Below are 9,806 nucleotides of genomic sequence, written 5' to 3'. Positions count from 1 at the left end.
GACATGAAGCTCCTGAAAAGTGTTCTAATTGGAAAGTGTTACAACTCCACATTTATAAAAAGTTAACCGTTCTGTATTAAAATAAAATTTTAAAAACAACAAAATCACTTATGAGTAAAAGAAGTTGAATATATTCTTCTTCACTTAGTGCAAGCTTAAGAAAAAACATTACTTATTATCTCTTTTGATCAAAGTATGGCTGAGATGCACTTAAACAAGATACATTGTTCTATGATTCTATTCTATGATCTATGATATCTATACGTTGTTCTATTATTCATGTATCACAACTCTAAGACTTAAAATTGGACTGACTTGTAAAAGCAGTTGTTTAGTTAGTAGAGAAGGCATATGTTTAAACTCTAAAATATCAGCCATACCCGAAATAATAATAATAATAATAATAATAATAATAATTATTATTATTATTATTTTAAAGATTTTACTTATTTATTTGACAGAGCTCACAAGTAGGCAGAGAGGCAGGCAGAGAGAGAGGGGAAGCAGGCTCCCTGCTGAGCAGAGAGACCTATGCGGGGCTCAATTCCAGGACCCTGGGACCATAACCCGAGCGGAAGGCGGAGGCTTTAACCCACTGAGCCACCCAGGCGCCCCTTACACCCGAAATTATTAAAGAAAAGAGTGGTCCATAAAGGCCCACACAATCCTTAGTTACACTGCGAATGAAAATGTGAGTGTCGGTAGAAACAGTGTTTGCCTCATTTTCCTACAGGGAAATTGCTATTCAACCATTGAGTTTGCCTGAGGATAAATCTCCAATCTGCTTTGTTTGAATTCAAATGTTGTTTTTCTTCAAGTAATTACCAATGAGCAGTACAACACACCCTCTGAAAAGCTCTTACCTACAGCCACCAGCTTAGTGAATGCCTAATTGAGCAGCAAGCCTTCTGTATTTCCATTACTGTCTCTTTGTCAGGCAAAAAAAAAAAAAAAAAAAAAGGTCATCAGGCTTACAGCTACAATGCTGTGGGAAACAAGGGCAGAAGGAAATGTAGATAAAAGTCAAGGTTCTCGGGGAGGCGGGAAGCCCACAGTGGTGTCCAAAAGGCGAAAAGGCAGAGGCTGTGGGTTCCGCTGCCTCTCCTTACTGACTCCGGGACACCGAGGCCAGGGTTGCTGGGCTCCCCCAGCGTGGGAACGGAGAGGGGCGGTGCGGGGCGCCAGGTTGGGGGGCGGGGAGCACAGGACGCCTGTAAAGGCCAGCGCGTTGAAGGTGCAGGTACATGTGAAGTTTTCTGGGCAACTTAGTGTGGAAACCACTGGTCACCTTGCCCTCATTTCTGCCTGTTCTGTGTCAGCAAGACGGAGTACCCAAATGAACAAGGTAGCCCAGCAGAACTGTAGTCCGGTAATAAGTGTAATTCATACGTAGGCTCAGGCCAGCGGCTTACAGCAGGTTCCTCAGCTGGGGCCTGCTGGCTCCCGGGATGTGGGGGCATGAGGCAAAGCCCTGCCTCCAAGCAAGCAAAGCAAAAAGAGTAGGGCCGTGGATCCCAAGAGCGAGAGCATTGGTCAACGCAGAGAGAGGAACAACGTGGCTGTGAAACAGAGCCGGTTGAAAAACCAAGCAGAAAGCACAGGATACACTGCAGAGTGAATCAGCTGAAAGAAGGGAATGAACGGTTGGAAATAAAAATTAAACTGCCGACTAAGGAATTAACTACTGAAAGATTTGTTTCTTCAGCACGCACACAACCTTGCAGATAACATGCAACCCACTAGCACTGAAAATACAACAACTTCTGGCGACACAGCACAGTAGGCCTCAACCCTTCCAAACTGCACAGCCTGTGGCTTGAACGTTTAAAGGTTCCTTTAACCTACATCACTCCTATCAATGACCGAACATTGTCGCGTTCCATTATTCAAAGATGCATTGAAGGCCGTCTTCTAGGATTAGCACTGAAGAGTCCATTAGCTAAAGATGTTAGCCATGTAACTTGAATATCTAGTTTTAAATGATATGGCTATTTGGGGTGGTGGGGGGGTGAGGGATAAAACAAACTTTTAAGGTGTCTGGGATAAACAAAACAAAACGGAAAAAGCCCTGGACCTTGATGTTCTTAATAAATCCTCACTTCCCAAGAAATGCTTCTTTTGAAACTTGATAAAAGGAATGGGGAACTGGCAGGTCCTGCAGAAGGGTCTCAGTGTTACTGGACATGAGTAATTAGACTAAGAAAAGTTGAATGCCAACTATGTTAACCTGTTTGTGATTTTTCCCCCTAAAATATGTATTAAAAACAAACAAACAAACAAACAAACAAACAAACCAAGCCTGAGGGCTGTAGAAATCAATCACGTTGTAATCTGGAGTGATTTTATGTGTAACATAAACCCTGTTTCAGCCCGGTTAGTACGGTTTTCCCCAAACAAGTATAAGCTTTTCAGGAGCAGTGCCAGGGTAAGTAAATTCCATTGCGTTTTAAAGGCCAAAGACAGCCAGTGGGCTTAAAAATAGAAATAATTAGGAGGCAAGTTGGCTTCTTAAAAATAAAAGTAAAGCATATTAGGTTTATGTTTTCAGGATGCCTTTGCGTTATTGGACTGTCATTATTTTGTTTTCTAACCGCCAGAAAACTCCAGGAATTTAGAGAAACTTGTGTTTCTGTAGATGCTGGTCAAGTAAGTAAATCTTTTTAAAATACCATTTGGCAGCCAAGTTAATAAACAAATGCCTTAACAGTTTACTGACTAGGATGTAGGCGGTTTCTCCTGTCCAAATATCAGCAACGGGACCATGATTTTTAAAGGCAAAGATTTCTCCTAAAGGATCATTTACATTTGATTTTAACCAAGTGGTTATTAGAAAAATACATCATCAACTCTCTGCCGTCTCCCCACATAATAGTCTAAGAAAACTTGAAAGTGTAAGGTTTGACTTTTAATTTATTTCACTTAAGTACATCTTTTCATATTGTTTCTGAGTTGTTTCTTTTGCTAGTTAGTGGGTCGTCTAGACTTTTTTGTACCGCTGCTTCTGTTTGTTCACACTTTAGAAAGAAAATACTGATAAAACTCAGATATTGACATTTTGTTGAGACCAAAAAATGGCAGTTGCTAAAGTTAGAGATTGCTGGGGTCTGGTTTAAATCAGTGTTGGTGGTCTTGATTGTTCTTGTTGATTTCTTTTCTTTTTTTTTTTTTCTCCTCTCCCTCCTCCTCCTCTTCCTACTTTTTTTTTTTTTTTTTTTTTTTTTTTTTCCTTTTTCCTTTTTTTGTTAGGGCAATCCTAGGTCAGACTTGTTGGTTTTCGTGTGGCGGGGTGGGGGTGGGGGGGGCTGGTGACAAGAGACTGAGTCACATCTGATTAAAAAGTTTGTGTTACCAGGTACCTTTTGTGATCACATGGTCACTTAGTTTTTGGCCATATTGTTTCCTATTAGGACCTGGAACAGTGTAACCAGGATGTGATTCAAGTTGAACCCTCAGTTTGGTGCAAGAGTACAGTCTGTGCTCTTCTGGGCAGGCAAAAATACCACCATGGACTTCAACTCAGCAAAGCCATTATGAAGACCCTGAGCCTCTTCCACATATGACCAAAACCCAGTGTTGTTCCATGAGAGCCACTGTCCCAGGAGGGTTAGCTCCCTGGACAGCCAAGAGACAGGATCGAGGTTTCTCTTAGGGTATAACACTGGTTTACTTTGGCTGGAGTAGCAGTCAATTTCTAGGTTGATAGATGTTTTGAATAGGAGGTAACCCACAGAATCCTACTGAATCTTTAATAGCTGATTGATGTTATATAATTAACCTATTTAGAGGTACAGTTAGGTCCCTTGAATCTTTAAGTGCCTGCAAAGGTGTTACAGACATTGTAAACTCTTGTTTCCTAAAAAAATGTCTTTCAGAAATTGATGTCCCTATGGAACTTATGATTACCAATTTTGTGAATTGACTTAACTATCTTGGAGAAGCAGCTTTAGGGGAATCATCTGGGGTGTGCACTCATAAGATTGAAAGTTTTGGAAAAATTGATTCAAGCTTTCCTGTTACCTGTGCAAATCAGAACTTCAGCATAAACCATCAAGTATCCATAGAACAAAAATGTTAACCATTGTTTGTCTTACTGAAGTGTTTGGGAATGCAAGTTTGCAGTTTGATATATTTATCAGCATCAAATTGAGGGAAACCAGGTATGGGAAATGGGTATGTTTAGAGCTTTGGTAATTGTAAGATGACTTCTGTAACTTCTGTTCTGTAGGTCACGTATGAACTGTTAGGATTTGATCTGCCTTTGCCGGCAGGTCCAGTGGTTTAGGAATTGGGCTTTAGTGTAAACGTCTGTTTGCATCTGAGTCATCCGAGGTGGGTGCTTTTTGGCTTGTGTTGGCAACAGGCAGTGAGATCAGAGCAGCTCTTCTGCTGTCTGGCCCTTTGCGGTGACTGGAATGTGAACTCAGATACTTTGGACATTCTTACTAAGAAGTAGTAGGATAGTAATAAGATATGACCAGATGTTTGAAATTTAGGTCACAAGTGTGAAGTTCTGAAATTTACATTAAAAAGCCATTTGTGCAATTTAATATTTGGTATTAAAAGAAATCAGCCTTTGATGTTTCCTCAGTCCCCATTAGAGGCCTTGAAGCTTTGTACCTGAAAAACCCAGTTAGCACCCCGAGTGCTTTTTGATGCCTTAGAGAAATAGGAAGCAACTTTTCATTTGACAAATGCTAGGGAGGAGAAAGTCCATTCTCTAGCTGTCAGAGCTGCCTCTCAGGGAAAGGTCTTTACCTTGTTCTTTTTGTTCCTGGCTTTTGTCAGTTTGTGAGAGTACTCTATTTTTTTTTAATATAATTTTATTCCCTTCAATGAATTTGAAATTTAAAAAAACAAACAAACTTGGAAATTAAAAAAAAAAAAAAAAAAAAGTAAATGTCCTTGTAACCTGCAGCCCATTGACAAACAGTTGAGGCAGGCTGAGTGTAACATTCTCCCAGGAAGCTCCTGTCTGAATGTTAATGCCTTGCCAAGGGAAAAACAACCTCCACTCAACAAGGGCAAGGCCTCTGGTATCTGGTCAGTCTTCCTTAAGCATATGAAAGTCCTTTGGGAACTTCCCTTGTCTTTACTTTCCCCAGCCCCAAAGTATATAATCAGTTGCCCCTCACAATCCCGAGGCAGCTGCAGCTCTTTGGGCCCACGGGTTCTGTCCCCAAGCTTTAATAAAATTCATCCTGATGCACCAAAGGCCTCTCAAGAATTCTTTCTCGGCCGTCAGCTCCGGACCTCACCCACATCGCAAAACTACATCAGCATCATTTGAGTTGCCGAAAGCCAGCATAGGATTGGGCAAAGGAGGCAAAAAGCCCAACCGCACTGCCAGGATAACTTGAGAAACAAACACTGGGGCGTGGTCTCCTCAGATGCTAGGAATTGCGCAAAGAGGCGTGGCAGCAAAGCTTTGTGTGTCAAGGTCAGTGGATTGAAACAATTTGTGCACTACAGAAATGGTTTTCCAACCGTTGAATCGGAGAATTGGGAGAATTGCGTTTTATGAAACCCACAACCTTACAAAGTTACATTCATGCTTGGAAATATGTTGGTGACTTTATACAAAGGCTAATTGAATTAGCACTGGTGGGGGTGTTGGGGGTAGAGGGGGGAGTGGGGGAATCCCTGTCTTTTAAAAGGCTTCTCTACAACTTGGGGATAAAAGCAGGGGTGAAAAATACTGCCTTTGGTAATAATAGGGGTTGCTTCAGAGTTTATGATTTTCTCTTTGAGGCCCTCTGTATAGATCTTGCCTGATGAGTTGGTGAGGATGTTGAAAATAAATGCAAATGTGCAAAGGATTAAGTAAATCCTAAGGCCCCTCCAACTGGGGGAGGGAGGAAGGTTCTTACATTTATGATCCAGAGTTTCTTGGGGCTGTGCACCTCTGCACTCCAGGAAGAACAAATTTAATGGTCTTCCCCGCCTCCCCCCAATAGGTTGGTGTGATGAAATAAAAGGATCCAAGAGGGGGCAGTAGACAATTTTATTAATACCCACATGTTAAACAATATTTGAAACTTCTGAATCCTTGCTAGAGAATTTCAACAGTGGAATGAGAATAAATGACATATAATAAGTACATCCCCTAAATTAATAGATTGCAGATTTTTTTAAAAACAGCTCTATGTTTGTTCATTTCCCAGAAAAGGAATTTATCTTGCCCTAATAAGGGAAAGCAACGTTACACAGTCCAAGGTATTTTAGCTGATACTAAAAGGACTTATGGTAGGCCTAACATGTTAATACAACACCAATACTAAACATTCTCATTCTTATATTTTGTCTCATATTTTGAGAAAGACAATCCTTAAACTTTGGAAGTGGGTTTGAATGTCAGTGCTGAACATTTCAAAACACTTAATCATGCCAAACATTAGGTATAACCTGGAGTTAGCTGATTATCTTTGTCTAAAGGAGTTTTCTCCTATCTCTTGTGCCAAGCAAGTGTTTGCAGCTTAAAGCCAGGTGCCTAGGCTAAACTCCTACGCATCAGGGGACTTCTTGGCACTATCTTTGCTGATGTTTACATTTCAAAGAGAGGGCTCCAAGGCCATTAAGAGGTACCTTTGTGGGTCGCTGGTGCTGCCAAGGGGCTCATTTAGCTTAGAAAGATTTACATAGGTCTCAGCAGAAGAGCAGAGAAAGGATTTAAGAGTTTTCTAAAGGGAATGCTCTAAGGAACTGGAGGGGCAAGAGTGGCTTTCCTTTTTGTCAATAAAGGAAACAGCAATTTTATTTTTCTGAAGTCTCACAATAAAATTACTGGACAAACATGAAGAACACCTCATTTAAACACCAGCCAAGAACCACTCCAGTCGTTTCCACCATACACTCCTGTTGTTTTGTTAATCTTTCTTGTTTACTCTACCGGTTTTGTGTGATCTCAACCAAAATACTAGCCAAATTTTCTGGTCATTTGAATCAGCACAGAGATTTCAAAAAAATTAAAGAAAACAAAACCCTACATTGCCTAGAAATTCCAAAGGAGGAAGAGTAATGAGCGGACATTTGCTCTAGCAGAAGATAAAGCCGAGGCTAACAACTATTTTTTTTTTCTTTAAGGTTTTGGCTTGTTTTGCTTGTTTCTTTCCGTTTTTAAGATTTTGATTACTCATTTGAGAGAGAGAGCACTCTTTAGGCAGAGGAAGAGGGAGAAGCAGACTCCCCACCCAGCAGGGAGCTTGACAAGGCCTCCATCCCAGGAGATCTGAGCCCAAGGCAGATGCTTAACCTACTGAGCCACACAGGCACCCCCTAAGAACGAATCTAATTATCATCGCACACCTTCATTTTATGATTAAACCTTAAAAGACCAAGTAATCCCAAATTTTGCTGAGCCTTTTTGTGAGCGTGTATGGAAATCTCATGCATGGCTGGTAGAAATATGAAATGGTACACAAGCTCCGGACAAATCTTGGGAAGTTTCTCACAAAGTTACCCATACAGCTATCCGGTGACCCAGAAATTTTACCCCTGGGTGTTGCCCAAGTGAACAGACAATATGGCTCACTCAGACATTTGAACTCGACTGTTCACAGCAGTTTTATTAACAGAACCCTCAAACTGAAAGCCGTCCAAAGAAGTTCACATAAACTGTGGTAGGTACATATGAACTTAAAGCTGAGTGAAAGAAACAATATGTACTGTTTGGTTCTCCTTACCTGAAGCTCAAGCTCAGGCAAAAGTAATCTCTCAAGGACAGATGTTATGTCACTGATGGAGGAAATGGAGTGCACAGGGAAGTTTTAGGGTCCGTGGAAGTTTTAGGGTCAAATATTCTATAACGTCACTGGGGTGGTAGATACACAGTTACAAGCATTTGTTCAAACTTGTCAACCTAGAAATTTAAGATCTGCACACGGTATCTCACCTAAGATCATACCTGACTTTTGTTTTTAAGGAACCCACTATGAAATAAAATATTACCTAATTAAAATATTAGAACCCTCTGTTGAATTAAGCAAGGGTTGGAAACAGATCTATGTACACGTGGAAAATGAACGTATGACCGAGTAATATTTTATACCATAGGGAAAAGTATTATTATTACAAGCAATAGTTAATACATGCCTATCTATTTAAATAAACCAAGGATGGATATCTACATTACTCTTCCACTAAAATATTTTCTAGATGGAACAATTACTGTCATGTTAATAATAACTACTAGTTAGTCCTTTACTAATGCGAACCTCTGTTCTTAGTATTTTATAGATGTTTGCTCATTGGATCCTTATATACCTTAACTTATTTACTCTTCATAACATCCCAGTGAAGTAGGTTTTCTTGTTGTTGCATTATTATAGTCACTGTCGTCATCATCATATCATCATCATCATCATCATCAACAACATCGTCATCTTAGTGGCAAGAACATTGAGGGCCATGCAGATGAAATAAACCATCCAACGTCTGGCCTGGGAAGTCACAGAGAAGGGAGTCAAATCCAGATTACATCTAGAGGCCGTGCTCTATTTCAGTCCTTTTTCTGTCTAAACGTTTCTTAAGAGGTGGTAGATATAGCAGACATCCATTACGAAATGCAAGAATGCTGGCTATCAATATTTGCTTAAAAACAAACAAACAAACAAAGGAACAAATAATCAAAACACAAAAAGCCCTGCTAAAAATACACATAAGCAGCAATTCCTTTCCAGGATGTATACTCCTCAGAAAGGCATGTAAATATTCTCTCCTGTACATGTATACAAATGTACAAAGAACACCACTATCTGTGATGACTAAAACCTGGAAATGTCTATTCATATGTCCATCAAAAGTACAATGAAATGCATGCAGAAATTTCTAAAACTAACAAACTGAACGTCAGTGAAATTACCTTAAGTAAAACAATCCAGACATGGTATTTTACATTTCCATTTATTTTAAGTACAAGAAAAGGAAAGGTAACCTACAGTGATGAAGGTCAGAGAGTTCATTTCTGGAGAACATGTATAAAGAGAGGTTTTGAACATAAGACACTTGTAAGTATATATACTTATACGTATACATATTATGCAGACAAACATTTTTAAAAATATAGAGTAGTCAGGAAGTTGTTTAAGAGATATTGCAACATGTATTTCTCATTTAGTTTGTGTAAATCTCAGATTAAGCAATAATGTTTCCACAACAAATTAGTTTGCCTAGTTAACTCTCTCTCCCTCCCTCTCTCTCTCTTTTTAAAACCTTGATGTTTCTTTAGAAACATGGCATTTAGCTCTAATATGTCCTATTGTAGTGTTTGAGCTTTATTATTTGAGGCATTGTTTTTTAAAAGCTTTGGAATATATGTGTTGCAAAGTTAATTTTGGTATACGATGTATATTTTAACCATCAATTCATTTTTATTTTGTAAAGTGATGGTTTTCCTTGCACACTGCCAGTTTTCTTCATTAGCCCATATGTAAATTTTATAATGGCTTTGATTTAGCTTTTCATTAACATCTACATTAGTGTAGCCACATTGGGGGGGCCCACCTCTCATGCCACTGCCTCCACAATTTGAATAGTTTTATATTCTCAACATTCTTTCTCTACCTTTCACGTGTGTGTGTGTGTGTTGTGTGTGTGTGTGTGTATGTGTGTAAGTTAGGAGGTGATGTGAAACGAGTACTTAGAAGAAAATTTCAGAAAAAGAGGCCAAAATATGGGGGTCACATAGATATAAAAATGAACACGAGGTAAATAAAGATTTTCTTTTACAAGACAGGTGTTATAAAGGGTTCAAAGTGGACCTCAAAGAGCACAGACACCTGCAGAGGAGAGGAATAGAATTGCAGATGTTG

The 9,806-nt window shown here is 39.6% G+C and overlaps 1 pseudogene; it reads left to right on the top strand.

Moving 5' to 3' along the window:
* The first annotated feature begins 1,243 nt into the window (after positions 1–1,243).
* LOC125092631 (CCAAT/enhancer-binding protein gamma-like) lies at positions 1,244–1,783 on the top strand (annotated as a pseudogene).
* Positions 1,784–9,806: the final 8,023 nt, after the last annotated feature.

This window comes from Lutra lutra, chromosome Y (assembly GCF_902655055.1).
Source record: "Lutra lutra chromosome Y, mLutLut1.2, whole genome shotgun sequence".
Lineage (NCBI taxonomy): Eukaryota > Metazoa > Chordata > Mammalia > Carnivora > Mustelidae > Lutra > Lutra lutra.
The sequence above is the reverse complement of the archived record's forward strand: the minus strand, read 5'-3'. Positions and strand labels throughout refer to the sequence as shown.